The sequence below is a fragment of the Nothobranchius furzeri genome, chromosome 12 (genome assembly GCF_043380555.1).
Source record: "Nothobranchius furzeri strain GRZ-AD chromosome 12, NfurGRZ-RIMD1, whole genome shotgun sequence".
Lineage (NCBI taxonomy): Eukaryota > Metazoa > Chordata > Actinopteri > Cyprinodontiformes > Nothobranchiidae > Nothobranchius > Nothobranchius furzeri.
Window position 1 is genome coordinate 48979019 of NC_091752.1, and position 19887 is coordinate 48998905.

At 43.5% G+C, this 19887-nt stretch overlaps 1 protein-coding gene across 2 annotated transcripts in view; it reads right to left on the reverse strand.

The window, feature by feature from the left end:
* grin2aa (glutamate receptor, ionotropic, N-methyl D-aspartate 2A, a) overlaps positions 1-19887 on the reverse strand; it is a 267809-nt gene that overhangs the window by 183840 nt on the left and 64082 nt on the right. The gene's annotated exons all lie outside the window — the stretch shown is intronic.

Here is a 19887-nt window from a genome sequence, read left to right on the forward strand (position 1 = left end):
TCCAGCTGTGGTTTAATGATGTGTGAGCTGAGCAGATGGAGTCGTTAGCTCTTTGGGCCATCAGCCCAGTCGCTCTAGCATTCGCTGATGACGACCCAAACTCTCCTCACCTCTGGATTTACCTCATCAAACGATGACACCAAACTCAAAGCCTCCACTTGACCCAACGAGTTCTTGAACCTATAGTCCCGCTTGGTGGGAAAGTACCTTCAGTATCTTTGTAGCTCTGGACTGATTCAAATGTGGAGTAATTGTACGTTTTATCCCAAGGTACAGCTGTTATGTTTGCTGCTCCAAAAAAAGGGAAAGCTAAACAAATTCATTTATCGGCATGCTAACACATATGGCTAATGGCGGCGGTTCAGGTTAAAAAAAACACCTGTAGTGGATGGGCCACATGACTTTTGTACATGACAAAACACGACACAACTGGGAAGTACAGGAAAGGATAACACCCGGAACACACCAGATGCTGAAGCGCGACGATGCGTCGTGAAGTGCTGTAGAGCAATGAGCACTTCTAATCAGTGCCCTTGTTAACCTACGCCCCTGGTCACATCAGCTGGGAAGTGCCACGAAGGCTTGTGCCGTGCAGCGATCGTTTCGGTGTGACCGCTATTTTTTCGCGGGTGAGCCGCGTCAATTCTGGCAGGAAGTCAAACCAAAGCAGACAAGGCAGGCCGGTAAATTTAACAAAATAAAAGAAAAAATTCTAAATCAAACACCGCGATTGATAAATGTGATCATTTTTGTGTATCTAAACAGGCTAGAGAGATGAAAAAAGGACAAAGACACACACACACACACTCCTGCGACGAAACATAGCATTTCCATAATTTTAAATGCAGTTTTTACAAGAAAAGATGGATTTAATAAATGTGTATACAAACAAATACACAGCAGCAGGATCAGCACAGTTTCCGTTATCAACAAGCGGGGCAAACTGGTTACATACACACACACACACACACACACACACACACGCCTGATGTGAACAGAGGAGGAGCAGACAGCGCACGAATTTCGTGGGCGATCCACTTCGCGGCGCTTCGCAGCTGGTGTGTTCCGGGCGAATGAAGCAACCAGTGACTCCACCCCTTTGCCGATCAGGGACCAACAATCTTCTGACACCATGTTTTAATTTGTCACGGCACTCCTGGAATACAGCAAAGTTGGTTTTCCAAAAGCAACCGCAGACACGCTGCTAACAGAAAAGCCTCAGAACAATGCAGAGCCGAGCCGAGCCGAGCATGGACAAGTGCATCAAATAAAAGTGAAACGGTATTTAGAGAAGTTTGGTTGAACAGCAACGAGAGTCTGAGTCGGTCTTTAAAGGGATCCTAGAATTTAAAACCACATTTATCTTGATGATGTTGGCTACGACCCTCTTGGAAAACCTAATATAGCATACTCTGACCTGCTTTCCTATGTAGATTAGTAGTTTTGTAATCATCTTAGACACACCACCTTACATCTACATGTCAAAACCTAATATGGCGTCAGCAGTAAAGAAATGCCAGCCACGGTAATGCTAAATGCAGAACAATGCTAACGCTAGCCTGAACTGCCACTAATGCCCGTGTTGGACAAGAGCAGAGCAACGCAGAACAATGTCGGGGTACCACTCACGTTTCAGGTAAACTGGGAAAGTCCAGACTATGAATGAAAGCCAGAAGATCTTCGCTCGTCCATGATGTCCACACTTCCGCCCGAGCAGATGTGTTGTGCTGGAGGAGGTGATCTTAGTTCCAAATGAATTCCAAAGTGTATTTTTAGACTATTAACATGATCAGACCATGACAAGTGTATGCGTTTCTGTAGCCAGGTTTGTGTTGTAATCTGTGTTTACCGGAAGCTCCGCCCCCCAGAAAACTAACCAGTCAGCAGATTGTTTGTACTTTTCCCTGTTTGGAAAGCAACCCACACTCAGGAGTGAGCTTCAAAAGCTACAAGTTAAAATCGTGAAGGGCTTTAAGTTGAAGCACATAGCTACCCTACCTTTAGTTCCACTTCTAATCTCTATAATTAATGACAAATTGTAGATTTCTGGTTATTTAAGAGAAAATCAAACACGTTTGGTATTAGTGTCATGATGTGGGTGTTTGAGTTAACCTTGTTTGGTATATTTAACCCTCCCACTGTCCTAATGGGTGTGACCCTGCGAGGAAAGTTGACCATTGAGCAGGGTAGATGGTTTATCCCTTGGGTCCACATGGCAGGGGTGAAGAGTGAGCACCACCTCACCCCGTCACGTGGACCTCAAGGGATAAACCATCAATCCTGCTCAATGGTCAACTTTCCTCGAGAGGTCACCCCTAAAGACAGTGGGAGGGTTAAAATGATTTTGCTTAGTTTTGGATTTATTATAATAACCAGGAATAATTTGCCAGCTACTTACTTATCACACTCTTCCTTTCTAGTCAGTACATCTGACTGATTTATTCTGGGAACCAACCATGAAGCAGTTCAGTTACTCAAATCCTAGTTTTCTTTTTCCTTCTAAAACAATCCTCACATTGTTTGACCACAGCAGTCCGCAAAGACACACGCGTGTTAGAATAGAACTGCCTTATTTGTTAGAATGGAGATTGCTAATTAATACATCTATAAATAAATTAACAAGGCAAGGAATAAATCAAATGAGCTTATTGGCAAGTCGGTTCAGAGCAGTTTGATGGTTCCAAAGCTAGTGAGGTAGAACCGGTTTTTAGCTATCCTGTAAAAAAAGACTGAGAAAAAAAAGCAGGAACAAAAGAAAAGAAAAATGACAGAAATGTAGCCAAAAAATTAAAGAGGGAGGAAGTGATGAGGAGGAATGAGAAAAGGGGGGAGAGAGGGAGCAGGAGAGTGAGAGAGGGGTGAGTGAAGCTCATTTGTTTCCCTCAGAAGCCCACGAGGAAGACAGAGAGTCAAAGAGAGAGAGAGAGAGAGAGAGAGAGAGAGAGAGAGAGAGACTGCACCTTACACTGCACTGCGCCATGCTCTTTTCTCACATTAGGAGTCATTCTCCAACCTCTTTCAAGTCTCTTTTTCACACGAGCGTACACGCCCAGATGCTCGAAAGCACTCTCTCACACACGGTGGAGTCACAGAGATAGATAGCCCTCCAACCATCCTCATGTTGGGAAGGGAGAATCAATTATGGATACATTTCAAAGGGAAAAGTGCATCTGTCTATGAATTATGGACTGGAATCCCACATGCTGCACACATTACACCAGAACGGTGCAGCAAATCACAGCACATGTTGGAAGAAGCTTCTGAATACGACAACAACAACACGGTGCAAGATGGCACAGTGTGCATGCAGGTCCTCTCAAGAGCTGTCCTGGATTCGACTCTACTTGTAATTACTGGGCGAGAAACGACTGGAGACCCGGCCATATTAGTGCAGCTCTTGAGTTGGCTCCAGGTTTGATTCATTGCTGTACACGGGGGGAAGCTCCTGCGGTGGTGGCTACTGGTTGATTCATTTCCTGACACTAACCACAAACAGTGTGTGGCCGGTGCAACACAAGCAGCAGAGGCCCGCCTGAGTAGGGATGCTTTTGCCATCATAGTCTTTATCCACTGCGGTTTTCTCTTTCAGCGACTTAAATCCCGGCAGCTAAATGTTGTTGAGTAAACTCCGATCTTTGTTCATCTGCCTGGCTGTGAGGTAAATACACTCTCTCAGATGAAATGGGTGCAGCCAACCTGTCCAGCGCAGCATTAAAAATCAGGCGCCTCCCATTCCTCTTCAAATTTAGCTGCAGCCAGAATGTGGGACACCATCCTCATCCCAAGTCGACTTCGGCCGAGTAAACCAGACCCTGGTGTGGCTGTACAACAGTAAACTATACAATAGTAGACGTCTACCAGTTTTAGCCAAACAATCCAATCGGTCGGAGATTTACACCAAAAATGCTCTTCTGTATATTCGTTGTGTGTGCTGACACGTAATAATCTTCCTTTTTCTTATTTAATATGGTGAAGTAATTAGATGTTTCTTTACCTTCAGCTGACACGTTTCAATGAAGAAATCAGCGGTAACCAGGGGTGGACTGGCCTATCTGGCATTCTGGCACTGTCCCGGTGGGTCGCTTAGCCAAGTGGGCTGCTTGCCCAGTTTGGGCCAACACTACTCCACAGGTGGTGATCAGCAGAACATTAGCTACATGGTAACCTGAAGCTAACAGAGTCTTCCCAGGTGTTTTTAGCAAAAAAAAAAAAAAAAAAAAACGCGGTAGAGCGATGACGTAAGAGTTGTTTTACCGCGTTAGCATGTAGCTAATATCCCGCTGATCTCCGCCCGTGGAGAATGAGCTGATCTGGAAGGCCAGGGCTCCTGGTCGCAGCGGTCTGGACCTGCTTGTAATTTAACATTCCCAGTCCCTAACTTCGGCCTAGAGATGAGTCCACGGGAGGCAACACCCCCCACCCACACCGCTCTCCCAATGGGGAGGGCCAACTGAGGGCCAACGATTCATAAAAATGCCTGGGCCAATTTTTGGTCCCAGTCCACCCCTGCAATTAACAGACCATTGCACAAGGGAAAATCACATAGTGGATTGGGACAGCACACGGATCATAAATACGGAACAACAAAAACACAGCAGGTGGATTAAGGAAGCGATAGAGATAAGGAGACACAACACTATGAACAGAGACGGCTTTGTTGACACGTTGGATCACGCACAGGACTGTGTTATCAGTGTGAAGGATGCGGGCAGCAAGGACGACATCGCTCTGTGCTGTCCGCACATAAACAGAAGCGACACCACGGACAGCTGGTGGCTCTGACGAGGGCAGAAGTTCCGGCTGAAATGTGTTGGCCGAAAAAGAAGACAATTACCAAAAATGCTGACCATAGCCATGATGCTAGTATTTACCAGTACCTACACCAGCTGCCATGGTACGTAGAATAGCTTTACCAATCTAGATATTCTTTTAAATTATCACTAGCAAGTTTGTAAATTCTGCAAATGTTTCTTTCTTAATATTTGTTACCAAGTTGAGAACAGTTTATTGGGCAAAACTATTATTGTCATGATGCAGTCGTGTTCCGCTCCTGTCTGGAGCTCCACCTCTGGCCACACCCATGCTTGCACTTTCTTCACCAGTCACTGCTGACTTCCCTCACCTGCATCTGGTACCATTTAAATTCCTCCTTCTGTTCCAGAGCCAGATCTATGACATCCATGGAGATAGTTGAAGTCACGTGAAGTCAAGAAAGCCAAGTCATGTCTTGTCGTGTCAAGTCATTCAATCCAAACCAAGTCAAGCCAAGTCGAGTCACATGCTTTGAATATTATTATCAAACATAAAGCTCAATAGTTAGCTCACAATAAAGCTTTGACTGGGCTAGATTTGTAGAGAAGAAGAAAAGTTGATGAAAAAAACCTCAAATTTGACAAAGTAGATGCTTAAATACTCTTCAAATATAATTAACTACCAAGGCTGGTGTTATTGCCTACGTTTTGAGACTCTGACACGAAAGCATGTAATATACTGTATATGATGTGTGGGTTAGGGTTAGGCTTCAATGTTGTTGGCCTCCTTCCCTGTACCCTGGTGCTAGCAGGCTACCAGCCACAGAGCCAGAGATGTTGCCCCAGTCCCAATACTCCCACTTCCGCTCTTGCACCCCTCAATTGTGCCTTCCTGTCCGGTGGTGCGAGTGCATGGAGTTTCACAATTCTCAGGTGTGGACCTTGGCCCTGCCTCTTTTGCACCCTTGATCTGAACTTCACCAAAGCCCGCCTTGCTACAAACCGGATGTTACTCACAATCCATTGTAGCGTGGGAATTTTGAGAAAAAGGTGGAGAAATGGCTCCAATGCCCTTTACAAAAAATGCATTTTGAAGTTTAAGTATTGAAATATTGAATATCTTATTGTGTACATATATATGTTAACAATCAAATGCAATCTGTTAGACAGATGCCTTACATATCTATAGAAAAATATTGTTAACTGGTAATGGAGTGTCTTTTTGGGCACGACACGCCAGTAATTTCATTATTTGTTTTTATATAATTTCAAGCACAAAGAGCGACCAGCATCCCAGTTTAGAAAATCACACAGATATAATGCAGCGGTGCATTCAATTCTGAAGTTATTAGTCCACTTGTTTGCTACACACTTAAAGCTTTACGTGCACTTTGCAGAGGACTAGTTTGCAGTCTGGGCAACGGGACTGGGCCAATAACTAATGTCTGCATGACGCAGTCATTGGCTGACCCCTCCCTTACTGAAAGTCCTTAAAAGGAAATGCATAAAGAGAGTGTGTATAAAGAGTCACAGTACGACCAGCCGTACTAAAACAATGGTGAAGATTTGGAAGTCATAAACAGATTTATCAATTAGTGGAGACTTTTTAAGTTATACTTTAGTTTTTATTAGGAAAAACATCTAAAACCGTCCGCAGCTTCCACAGGGGGTTGCCAACTGTGCTAACTTTGCAGGACAGATTAATTGGGTAAAACATGGCAGCTTCATATAAGGAAAAAGTGCTTAGCGTATGCTGGGAACTCAGTAGGGCACGTCTGTCATGTGCCGGGGTGAGTGCTCCTCTCATTTTTGTTCCATCTTTGAGCTGCTGTGTTTCAGGAGAGGGAGGCTCCAGCTGCAGCTCATTAACAATCAGCGGGTCCAGCTATAAGAGGAGGAGGAGAATACACCTCGACGCCGGATTATTAACTACAACTTGAAGGTTCCAGCCCTTTGTGTCTCCAGGTTAACTCTAGTGATTTTTCGATTTTAGAACCCTTGTGGATATACTTGTGCTTACCTGTTCCCAGGATTTTTGGATCGTTTGTGGACCTTACCTTGGCTCCTCAGGATCTCCTTGGACTTCTGAAGCTTCTGGAGCTTCTCTGGTTTTCCTGTGGCTCCCCTGATTGACTACTTCGACATTTCCATGATCCCACTGGATTACTCACCTGTGCCCCATAAATCTCCTGGACGCAGCATTCACCGTTCTCCTCTCCTCCCTGCTGGCCCGCTCTCCTGCTCTCCTCGCACCCCCTCTCCTGGACACCCCCTCTTGGATTCACCCTGGCACTCCACCTACCCTCAGCCCCAGCTTCCCATAAGTCTTTACTCTGCACCTTCCTAGTTTAGACTTACCTCCCTGGACTCACCTGTTGCTCTGCTCTCCCCTCCTCAGACGCTGCGGTTCCGTTGCAATTCCCACTGGACCTTATCTAGTAGGCCCTCAGCTCCCGATTTATTAAATAAAATTCTTTAATTTTTCGAATTGACTTGTGAGTGGTGAATTCTGCATGTCTTGGGTTAAACTCATCCCCAAAACCATGTCAATGCCCAAAATATAATGCAACACTGGTCATGTGAATGCTGTTTCACTAGCAAACCTTGAGTTAGTGCAGAAGCTAAGTACCCAGATGTGCTCCAATTTACTGGTGAAGTTGTCATGCGTTGCTCCTTTTGGTTCATGTTTTATCTCATTATTAGATATCTGATGCCCATTATTCATTTTATCCTTGTTAAAATGAACCAAGGTTTGTTTGTTTTTTCTTTTACAATAGCAATCCATGTTTTGGGCTAGTTTGTCGCATAGATAGACGTTTCACCACCAGTGGTTTCTGTCATACCCTCCGAGTGTAGATTTGATTAAATATTTTTTTGCCTCATTTAAATCGTCATTTATCCAGCTTTGATTCTGTTTCATGCCCCCACCCACCCACCCCCCACCCATCGGCACACCTCTGGCATACTGCGTATCAAGATGGAGCGCAAAAGTTAAAGAACATCGCTAACAGTGAGTTGCTAAAGAGTAACAAAACCACGTGTGTGAACTTCATTAGCAGATCATCGTAATCAGCTAGTCTTTCTTTTTCTCTTTAAATTGGTGTGCTGAGGGAACACTGAATCTCGGTGCCATGTTTTATTCAGTGACACATCAAAGGAGCACTAATTAAATATATATGCTGGTTTCAAATTTCATTACAGAGCCACAGCATTTTTCACACATAAAAACACACAAACATGGTAAACATGTCATAACATGACATCTAATGCACAGAACCAGTAGTGGAAAAACTAAACTGCACAAACAGACTATTCAACAGAGTGACGGATTCTTGTTTTATTCTTTACCTCAGCTAAGAATATTATGCTGTTTGCTCCAGTTTTTCCTTCTTTTTTTTTTTCTCCACCTCTCTGGTTCCTGCAGTATGTTTTATTTATTGTAAAGTTTGGCAGTGAGAAGACAATCCACCGACCCTAGCAACAGCATGTATGAGGAACTGTAGTTATTATGTGGAGAAACAGAATAGCCTTGGTTTAAACAGTCTTTGTGGTTAGATGGAACTTCTGCAGAGAAAATAGAAAAGCAATGAAGAAGACTGACAACAGATTGTGCCCAAAACAATGGAACTAACCTCCCTACCAACCAACCAATCTATCTATGAAACACAAAACATTTGAATATGGTGCAAAAGTCCATTTATTTCACTAATTCAACTTAGACTGAGAGACCATGTAGAGTGGTGGGTAACTCTGGTTGTTAAGGGTCGCTATCAAGCATTTTTAGTTGTTTCCCTGTTCCAGCACACTTGTTTCACCTGCTTAGCAGCTTACCAAGCTCTGCAGAAACCTGGTTGTCAGCTGCTGATTAAATTCAGGTGTGTTGAAGCAGGGAAAAGAAGTAAAACCTGCTGCCCTCAAGGACCAGAACTGCCCACTTAGGCCCTGTCCACACGTAGCCGGGGATCTGCCAAAATGTAGATACTTTTCTACGTTTTGGCCTGTCATCCACACAAAAACGGAGTTTTTTCACACGAAAACGGATCTTTTTAAAAACTCCGGCCAAAGTGAAGATCTGCATTTTCTCCGTTTTGGGTGTCTGCGTGTGGACAGACAAAACCGGAGTTTTAAGGTCCGCAACGTCACTTTCCGCGACAAAAAATGCTGACATCACGTGTGCAACCTGTGTTTACACTAGCCGGCATCATGGAAGCCCTCAGAGCTGCGCTCGCTTCATCAATTGTCCAAGCACTTTTTGCTTGTTTGTTTTTGCAAGCGGAATTACTGCTCCTTGCGGAAGACCACAGACGAAAGACGAGGTTAAGAACGGCTATTGCCCGGCACCTGGCTTCTCCAAGTACTGCCGCCTACAGGTCTGGCATGTCCTTAACAACGTATTTATCCGGGTACATGTGGACAGAGTATTTTTTTTAAACGAGGTGGTATGGATGCAAGTTTTTGGAGGGGCAGATATTCGTTTAAAAAAACGGCTACGTGTGGACTAGGCCTTAGAGGCTCAGGAACCCCTTGCAGGTGTTATTGAATTCATTAGCTGACTAGAGCGTGACACTTTGCGTCTAGAAAAGTGAACATTTTCTCAAGCTTTTCATAAACTCTCAGCCATAATCATCACAATTATAAAAAATAAAGGCTTATTTTTATTACTTCTCTTATTAGCTAACAACATGGCTGCCCAATGTTCTCACACAGGACATAGATGATGTGCATTTCTAGTATTTCAATTGTATCATCTGGGCTTTGGGTCGTGTTGTCTGTGCTTCACAGCTTTTTATTGGGACTGTGCTGTGCATGTGCATTATGATTTCAGATGTTCATTACTTAAATACAATCTCTAATTTCTCAAGTTCACTCATATTTTCAATACATTTATAGTGGTCTCTAGTAGGTATGGATGCCTTGTGAGTCATTCACTGGAGGAAAAAAGATCTGGTGCACCTGTTTCAGAAACTAGAAGTGAACCAGATCAGAGCTGAACTGAATCGACGGGATTTTGAGCCTTATTTCCTGATATTTGGACATCTTACCTCTGATTGGCTAACAGCAATGCAACTCTATTCCTGACCCTGTCTGCTCTGCAACGTTGATGTTTTATATCCACAAATATCATAAGCCTGGAGGAGTTTTGCAGTGTGATGGAGTTGCTAATGCTAACGTTAGCATCCAATAAGCAACATTCTCTGCTGTTTCCTGGACACTAAACCAACAACAACCTTCCTTATCGTGAGTCAAGATGGGTGAGTCCATGAATGTTTAGTGACAGTGGGATGTCACACTGTCAGGATTTTCAAATCCTAGAGGTTCACCGTCTATTTTATATCAGAAGCTAATGCAGGAGATAGGTGTAGGAGACTTTTTTATGTTCAGCCTGCTTGAAAAACACACAGCCAGGGTTTATTTTTAACAAATGAATATCCGCGCTCCCAAAAAATAGCGTCCACATCACCTTGTCTTAAAAAAAATACTCCATCCACATGTAACCGCATAGGTACATTGTCAAATACATTCATGGGTATGACCTGTAGGCGGCAGTAGTTCCCCTGAATCCTATCCATTTAATGTTCCTGCTCATCTTCAACAAAACATGAAACATGGCGCCTAGCCTGTTCGTGTGGACCGATAGGGAGGTAGAATTGTTCTTAAACATAGTTTTGAAGTATAAAGTCAAAGGCGCTTGGACAATTGATATCCCGAGCATAGCTCTGAGGGTATCAATGTTGTAGTATAAACACAGGTCGCACGTGGGCCGTCAGCATTTTTGTCGCAGACAGTGGCGTTGTGAAACCTAAAACTCTGGTTATCTCTCACTATCTACTAAGCAACTAACCAACCATAGATAACGTCTTTGGATCTAAAAAAACATTTTAAGTTAGTTGACTTACATTTAAACTTGAAATTTGCCCCTGAAGTAGCTGCGGGCTTCTGATCCGCCGTCCTTTTGAAAATACATAGGTGTATTCTTGGAAATGTTAGACCAAGGCTAGGCTACAAGACACCTCCTGTGTATACTGGTTCAGCTAGCTAAACAGCTAACAAACAGAGAACACACGCCTCGGTAGAACATGAACATTGGAACACATCTTGGCGGTTCCTGATGAAGTATCTCCTAGGCCACCAGGGCGGGGCCAAGACATCAAGGCGAGGTTCCTTGGCTTTGAGAAACACCCCCTGATTTTTAAGAGAGGGTTGTGTTGATGCAATTCACTCAATGGGGAAGTAACAGGTCCAGGATTTGATGCTAAGCTTTAAGTTCAGAAGAGTTGCAGTTGACTCATTTGTTGGACTGTTGAGGCAGTAAAAGTCATCATGGTTGTCTTCTTAATAGTTCAGTAAACAGTTTTACCAGAAGTTGCCCCAAATGCACCAATTTTCTCTTGATATTTGTCTTTTTACCAAAACAGCGGTCCCCTTTCTTTAGGTGTTAGATGATTTAAGCAACAAAAATGTTAATTTGCATACACTTCCTCCAACCAGCCCTTTTCAACCTTGTTTGCACTCTTTAATATTCTTCCTCTTTCCTACCTCCTTCCCTGCAGTCACTTTGTCCTTAACGTGGAATATTAACAGCCCTGTGCACCAGCAGATCCATTATTTTCATCATTTGCCTCCCATCCTCGTGTCACTCTTTTCTCCTGATATTGTTCACCTGCTTCTCTCCCTGCTTTCATTTCATTCTAAAACCATTTCTCTTTTCTACTTAATCAGCCTTCATCCCAGCTTTTATCACTCTGACAGGCACAATGGCGTTCTACCTTCTTTGTCCCCAATTCATCTCTTTCTCCTCTCTCTCGTTTCCATAAATCCAAAGTCCTCTCCTTTAAACGGTACTCTTGTCTTTCTCTCACTCCCGCTGATCTAAGTTGATAATAGTGTTCACGTTATTCCCCAGACTCTAATATTCATAACACACACTCACACACTGTTGCCTTCACACCCCTGCTGACATCATGGCCAAGTGTTTTCTCTCATTGATGCCATTAACACCAACAACAGCAATCCGCCACACATGCCCCCTCTCTCTCTCTCAGACACACACACACACACACACACACACACACACACACACACACACACACACACACACACACACACACACACACACACACACACACACAATAAACACTTATTTTAGTCAGACATACACATACTAACAAAGGAACAGCTCAAACTGTTTGTATGCATATCCTGGACTATATCTAGGACACCACATTAAGTTTTACCCACAAAAAAGAAGAGGTGAGTAGAAAAAATGCCAGATGGCGAAGCTCTTGATTTACCGTTCAATCTACGTTCCTACCCTCACCTATGGTCACGAGCTTTGGGTAGTGATCGAAAGAGCGAGATTGTGGATACAAGCGGCCAAAATGAGTTTTCTCCGCAGAGTGGCTGGACTCTCACTTAGAGATAGGGTGAGTAGTCCGTCATCCGGAAGGGGCTCAAAGTAGATCCGCTGCTCCTCCACATCAAGAGGAGCCAGTTGAGGTGGCTCGGGCATCTAGTTAGGATGCCTCCTTATCGCCTTCCTGGTGAGATTTTCCGGGCACGTCCATCTGGGCGGAGACCTCAAGGTAGACCCAGGACACGGTGGAGGGACTATGTCTCTGGCCAGGGAACGCCTTCTGATCCTCCTGGAACAGCTGGTCCAAGTGGCTGGGAATTGGGAAGTTTGGGCGTCTCAACTTGGGCTGCTGACCCTGCGACCTGACTCTGGATAAGTGGAACAAAATGGTTGAATAGATGTGACGGATGGGACAAAATGTGTAACAGTAGTTTGGTGATTAGTGACTCTTTACCAGGGGGCAGCAGTAGCTCAACAGGTTGAGCGGGTTGTCCAGTAATCGGAAGGTTGCAGGTTCGATCCCGGCTCCGGACAGAGAATTCTGCTGTTGTGTCCTTGGGCAAGACACTTAACCCACCTTGCCTGCTGGTGGTGGTCGGAGGGACCGGTGGCGCCTGTGCTCGGCAGCCTTGCCTCTGTCAGTGCGCCCCAGGGCAGCTGTCGCTACATTGTAGCTCATCACCATCAGTGTATGAATGTGTATGTGAATGGATGAATGATACACTGTAGTGTAAAGCACTTTGGAGTCCTTACTCTGAGAGGCGCTATACAAGTTCGGGTCATTTATCATTTATCATTTACCCATTTGATGGTGATAAAAAAACTGTCCCTAACAAATGAGCCACAGACTGGTACCAGGGTGTGGACCATTTAGTTCTAGGCCATGCCGGATGGATCAAGGCCAACGCAGGGAACCCTCTTGGTGGGATATCCCTGAACTAACTCGCTTGGGAATCATCCGGGAGGAATTCTGACCAAATGTCCAAACCACCTGAGCGGACTCCTCTCGATGTGAAGGGGCAGCAGCTCTACTGTGATTCTCTCCGAGATGTCCAAGCACCTGGCCCCGTCTCTAAGGCCAAAACCAGTCACCTGACGAAGGAAACTTATTTCTTCTGCTTGTTTCCATGATCTTTTTTGGCCATTACACAAACATCACTATATTGCAATTCGTTAGACAATTAGTAAATGACTTTTATGAGTATTACATGAGAGAACCAGAGTAGCCAGCTCAGAGTGTTGCCAGGGTCTTGTGCTGGAGCCAGACCTGGGGTTGGCACCAGTGTGAGAGTGCCTGTTGGCCAGGCTATTGCTTACTGAGCCTAGTCAAGCCGGGCCCAAACCAAAAACACAGCTTTGTTCACCTGTGGACCCACTACCTGAGCATGTAGGGTCTAGTACAATAGGGAATGGATGGTAGTCCTGGGCAGAGACTTTGGTGGTGTCATTCCAGGAATCTTCAACTGGAACTTTAGAAAATCTGGCATTAAACAGATTTTTTAGAATTAAATTATCAGGGAAAATCACTTTCAACGGGTGTCTATGGCTTGGTCTGATAATAAAATAAAAGTAGATGTTTATGGTTTGGTTTGATGACAGATGTCTCTCCTTACTGTGGGATTTATGTCCTGGAGAGCTGAATCTGATCTCAGGACAGTTTGCGATGATCAGCCATTGTGCTTCTGTGCCATGACATGACCCTTCTTCCACCGTTTTAATTTAAATAAGAGAGGAAAGAAGAAGTGAAATGTAAGATGAAGAGGAAGAAAAAGCGAGGGATTAATAAGGAGAGGAAGCTCTTTCCTTCCCCTCTGCCACTCCCAGGTGCCCAACACTTGTCTACATTTTAAAGAGCTGTATTTCTATATTCTCTTGTGTGCCGTTACCTAATATTATCCATATATTTAGTATCTCTCTCTACCTGTAGGAGGTTTAGAGGCTCTTAGGGAGCGAGTGAGTTAGCATTTATGGTGTTCATGCGGAGCAAGAGGACTGCTGACTCGGATACACCTTAAATCCACTAAATGCCAATAGATCTGATGACACCCGGATCCCATAGCACAGGGGTCGGCAACCTGATCCCATCAAAGAGCCATTATTACCCGTTTCCCACAGTAAAGAAAACACTGGGAGCCACAGCAGCTGCGGCGTTGTGGGCGGGGCCTACGCTCAGACAGCAGAGAGCTGCTTTAACCAATCACAACAGGTGACAGCAGCCGGTACCGGTCGCTCGTGTACGTCAAAGTTATCTTTCATAAGACGATAATCAATAAAACGATTTATATAAAGTGGATCCAGAAGTTGTAGCCCGTCTCTGCCTACAATATTTTGATATTTTTCACCCTGTTGGTGGTTTTACTGAGCAGGTGCCACTTTTGTCATACGTTTCTTTTTAAAACATGTTTAGACTGTTCAGAATACAAATCCAGGCTCTGTCACTTTTGATTGTTGTAATTAAACTTTGTAGGTGGGGAAGGTCAGAAAAGGATCCGATCATTTTGTTTTTCCCTCATTTACAGTGACGGAGATAACGGTGCAGTGCGCCTGGCTCTGGTGTTAATCAAGTTTAATTTGCAACAATTTTCACAAGAAAACAAAACAGTTAAAAGCAGGACTTGTGTTGACCAGACAGTTCCCATATTTGACCGTTTATTTTGACGGAGAAAGAATAGAAAGAATTACCTCAACGCATGCAGACGAACTGACATTTTATTCTACGCACATCACAGATGTAGCTAAATCACTCAAGAAAAGATTCCCATTTGAACATCTGAGCTGGACACTGTTCAGCGCAGCTCGCTGTCAGCGTGTACTACATAAGGTACACAGAGAGCTGAAGATGTGGACAGGGGCTTGGAGAGCGTTGCAGAACCAGAGCGCATGCGGGAAGATTCCTCCCACTGAAGCGAGCGTTTTCCAAACCCTGTCTCTCAGAGAGACTTGTCACTTAGAAAATGTTCCCTGATTATGAAACTTTGGCTGAATTGTGCTTGTTCCTGTCTCCAACGTGGCGACACATCCAGGAGCCGTCTGAGGAGAAGCCCAGAATCTTACATCCTCTTCAGCTCAGAAAGTGCATATGATTACGCACAAGCGTGACGCGTCAACCTGGTCTCACAGTACGACCGGGTTGGACCTGTTCAGGTTTACGCAGACAATATTTACATTTAGAATTGGCTTACAGATGTAAAATAATGCAGTAAAATATAAAGCATTTTATTTAAATATCCATTCATTATTTTACAAGCACAGAGAGCCGCATGGATGGAAGAGCTGCATGCGGCTCCAGAGCCGCGGGTTGCCGACCCCTGCCATAGCAGGACACTGATGAATTCATTAAGGAGCTTTTGTCTCTACATTGATCTAAATAAACCTGTGTGTGTCCGTGTGTGTGGAGTGGATCAGAAAACAGGCCTCAAATCCCATTAAAATGGTAATTTATCATCTACAAAACGTGAGAACAGGAGATAGTTTTAAAGTGAATTCAGACTGAATCTATATGGTAAAAAATAAATAAATAAAAAGTTGCCATTTAATGGATAAAGCTGAGGCTGCAATATGCTCCTCTTTTTTTTCTCCTGCAAGTATGAGACAAGCTCCAAAAATGCTGCATCCCACCTTTTTCCCATAATGCAACTTAGCAGCAGTTTGTACATCCTCCCTCTCTGCTAAATGCGACCATCTATCAAACTCCACAGCCCCATTTTGTGATGCAGACTTCCACTTATAATTTGTTCTATCCGTGCAGAGCTCCCTCAAGGGTCAAAGGAGACATTACACAAACGGTTCCTGCAGGTAAACAGTTTCATAAACTGGAGCTAAGCTATTAGATACAGAGACAAGAGGCATCAGAAGCACATTGGTGAGGTTTAATCACTTCAGCCAAAGCCATCAAGGTGTTGTGAGAATACTCGGAGGATGTGGATCTACACCAGAGAGAGCTGGAACGACATTAGACGACATAAAGAGTTTTAAAACTTGCTTCTTTTGTTAACATTTGTTCACTTCCTGCAGCTAGAATGAATGGACTATTGAACCATGGGCTAGGACAAGTAATACTGAGGTGAGAACCCGAGTCTGAGAGTCCAGCGGGACTAAAATGGCTGTTCAGTCACTTAAAGCTACGATAGCAAACTTGGAAAACAAGCTAGCTTAAAGCATTTTTGCACACCTCTTAACAATGTTTGAACACAATACGGCTATAAATATGTTAGCTAGAATAAATTGCAAAACAAAATAAAAAAATTATGAAGATGTTCTCTCATATTTGTGGAAAATCCTCAGCCAATAACACGCCTCGGATAGAGCGCAACCATTGGACCATCCAGTCCAGCACTTACCTGGGTCCTCCATTCATTACGCACTTGTGCATTTTGCAACATAAAAACCTTTGGTGTGAGAGGGTCGTGGCACAATAATATCGGAGAAGGAGAAACCGCCGGCTGCTACCAATTCAACTTTAGAAAACTGGCGACTGGTGTTTGGCGTGCTTCAGTTTCCTTTGAAAATACAGGTTCCCAGTTCTTAGAATTAGCCTGTTGCTGTTAGCTACGAAATACAGCAAACATAGTTAAAACCAACCTTGCTAAATAAAAATTAGGATAGAAGATAAATTAAAAGAATGGATTAAAAACTGGAAGTCAAGTAGTCCATGACATATTGCCTTATTGATGCTTGTTGGCTACCGTAGATACAATATCTATTCTGAACTTTGGGGCAGCAAAGAGTCAAAGTATTTTACACAAGGTGCTTTTAGAGACTCTAGACTTGACTTGAGTTGTTTAAGACTTGCTTGGGACTCACCCTCCAAGGATCCATGACTTTACTTATACCTATCCCTCCAAGACTATAAACTTGACTTGTACTTTGTAAATGACTTGTGAACATCTCTGACACAACTCTAATAATACCACACAGGCAGAGTGGTTGCAAAACAAAGTAACAAAGAAAAGCCACCCTCACCAGATTTAATGGCTGCTTTAGATGTACAAGATTAAGTCACTTAATCAAATCAATTTATTATTTTTCCCATTTGTTAGCTTGGATGGTGTTCTTGTTGCACGATATGCTCTTATGCTAACCTTGCATGCCATCCTATATCGTGAGGGGGTGTCTTACTTTCAGACTGTTTCTGCTTGCTATCGGACAACAAACAAAGTGACGTATTCACCGATATGGATGTCAGTCAACAGAGCAGTCTGCCATACAGTGTCGAAAAAGATGCAAATACCTTCATTTTCTAAATAAAGTATTGAAGTACCTCTGTCGCCCCCAGATTCAGATCGACCCCGATCCATTCCCTGCTCTAAGGCCAGAAAGAAAACAAAATCGAGGTTAAGCGCTTGAAGCTCCTTTTTCCAATTACATTGAATGCCGCATGACGTAAACAAACACCGACTCCAGAGGCGCCAAAATGATTGCTGCTAGGACGCAGCATGAAGCAAAAAAGGCAAGCAACGATTACTGCATATTTAAAAAAGACCAACAGTGTAAGTAGGCGGGACCGATCTGTCTGTTTATGCATGTTGGTTCTAGTTTCAGTACGTTGTTGTCAGTGTTGGGACTTACTCGTTATAAGCGCCAAAGCCTCATTGCTGACTTTAACAAGTCTCATCTAAAAATATGATCCCTCATGAAGTTTCTACTTTACACCAGAAGATAGTGGAGATGTGGAACCTTCAGGCTGAGCAAAGTTTGGGAGTTTTTAGAGCTTGAAAAAGGCCTCCCGCCGAGAGGCTCCCAGTCGGGTAGAGGAGGAGATGCATGCAGCATGAAGAGCGCAAATATTAGATAAAACCTATAACTGCCGGCAGGTCTGGTCTTTGTTGACTGATCACTTTGTCTGCTAATGACTGACTCTGATTATGAAGAAGATTATTGACTCTGATGAAGAAATTCACTCATCCAGCCGGGAAGATTGACTCTGCTGCAGCATCAGACAGCTGGTGCTGCATGAGAGGTGTGTGGAGTTTACAAGCTCCAAACGTTGGGTTTGATGTTGGTTTAACCTTCTCTGGGACGTGATGGATGTAGAAATGATGGTAAAACACCGCAAACGTGACAGACGTAGCGACAATGTAAAAAAAAAAGCCGTAAAAAAGAGGCAGATGCCGATGCGTTCGATATGGAAGTCAAGTGTGCCACATAATCATAAAAAAAGGTAAAATATAAAATTTAAAAAGAGATTTATATATTTATATATAAATTAAACCTTTCCAAATATAATGAAAATTTATAAATAACGTAAAAATACGAAGGAACATCTATTGGTCAGGCTGAAAAGTTTGGGAACCACTGCTCTAAGTGATAAGTGAATTGTTTCTTATTATATTTTATGTGCAGTTTTTTAGGGTTTTTATGTTTTCTGTAAAGATTGGTATGCTGAAAATCATTTAATGTTTTGCATAAAGCATGAGGTTTTGGTTAGTAATTGATTGGAAGAATAACAAATGACTGAATTAAATAGTGGAGCTCATCACCATCAGTGTGTGAATGTGTGTGAATGGATGAATGATGCACTGTAGTGTAAAGCGCTTTGGAGTCCTTACTCTAAGAGGCGCTATACAAGTGCGGATCATTTATTATTTATAGTGTTGATCAGGCAGAGCTTTGTTGCCAGCGTTCCACTGCATAATGTCTTCAAACACGTATATAAAAGTGTTAGTTTTTACGTAAACCATTTGATGCAATTACACAAACTGACTGAGCTCTAGTTAAGGCGCTTGCAATAGTTTGTGTATGTGTACGTGCGCGTGTGTGTGTGTGTGTGTGTGTGTGTGTGTGTGTGTGTGTGTGTGTGTGTGTGTGTGTGTGTATGTGTGTGTGTGTGTGTGTGTGTGTGTCTGTGTGTGTGTGTGTGTGTGTGTGTGTGTGTGTGTGTGTGTGCGTGTGTGCGCGTGTGTGCATGTGTTTGGGGGAGGGCACATTGGAACTTTGTCGTCCCCCCTCCCCAGTTTGAAAATCCTATCTGTGCCCCTGCTCACGCCTCACCCCTGTCACATGGACCCAAGGGATGAACTATCAACCCTGCTCAATGGTCAACTTTCCTCGCGGGGTCACACCCATTAGGACAGTGGGAGGGTTAAGCATCTATTCTAGATGAAATGAAGGCGTACTTACTATGATCTACACACAGTCTGTTAAACAATGAACTTAATTTTTCTCTTTGAGCTGATATCCAACAGTCCTTCAATCTTTAATAGGCATTAGTAAAACATTCAAAAAACTGTGTAGGACTAATTTAACTTCTGGGCATCCCCTTTCTTCCAGATCATTTCAGGTAATCTCAAGTACTTATGTTTATGTTTATGTTTATTTATTTAGCAGACGCTTTTATCCGAAGTGACTTACAATTTATAACCTGTAGGGCATGTTGTGATCTGTGGGGGAAACCAGAGTACCCGGAGGAAACCCACGCATGCATGGGGAGAACACGCAACTCCACGCAGAAAGGCCGCAGTCGAGCAGAGTTTCGAACCTGCAACCTTCGTGCTGCGAGGCAACAGTGCTAACCACTGCGCCACCATGCAGCCCAGTACTTCCAATAGATGGCACTTTTATGTGAAAATGTAATATAAAGCAAACTTATCACTAATGGTAAATGGTCTGTACTTGTATAGCAGCTACTAGGGTTCTAGGGTTCGAACTCTAACCCACAACCCTCTGGTGACGAGACAAGCATTTAACTCCTCTGCACTTGATATTGACAAACAATAATATCATGCTCTAACAGAGAAAATTTGGCCAATAAACGTTTTTTTTTACAGCTCGTCAGTCTAGTCA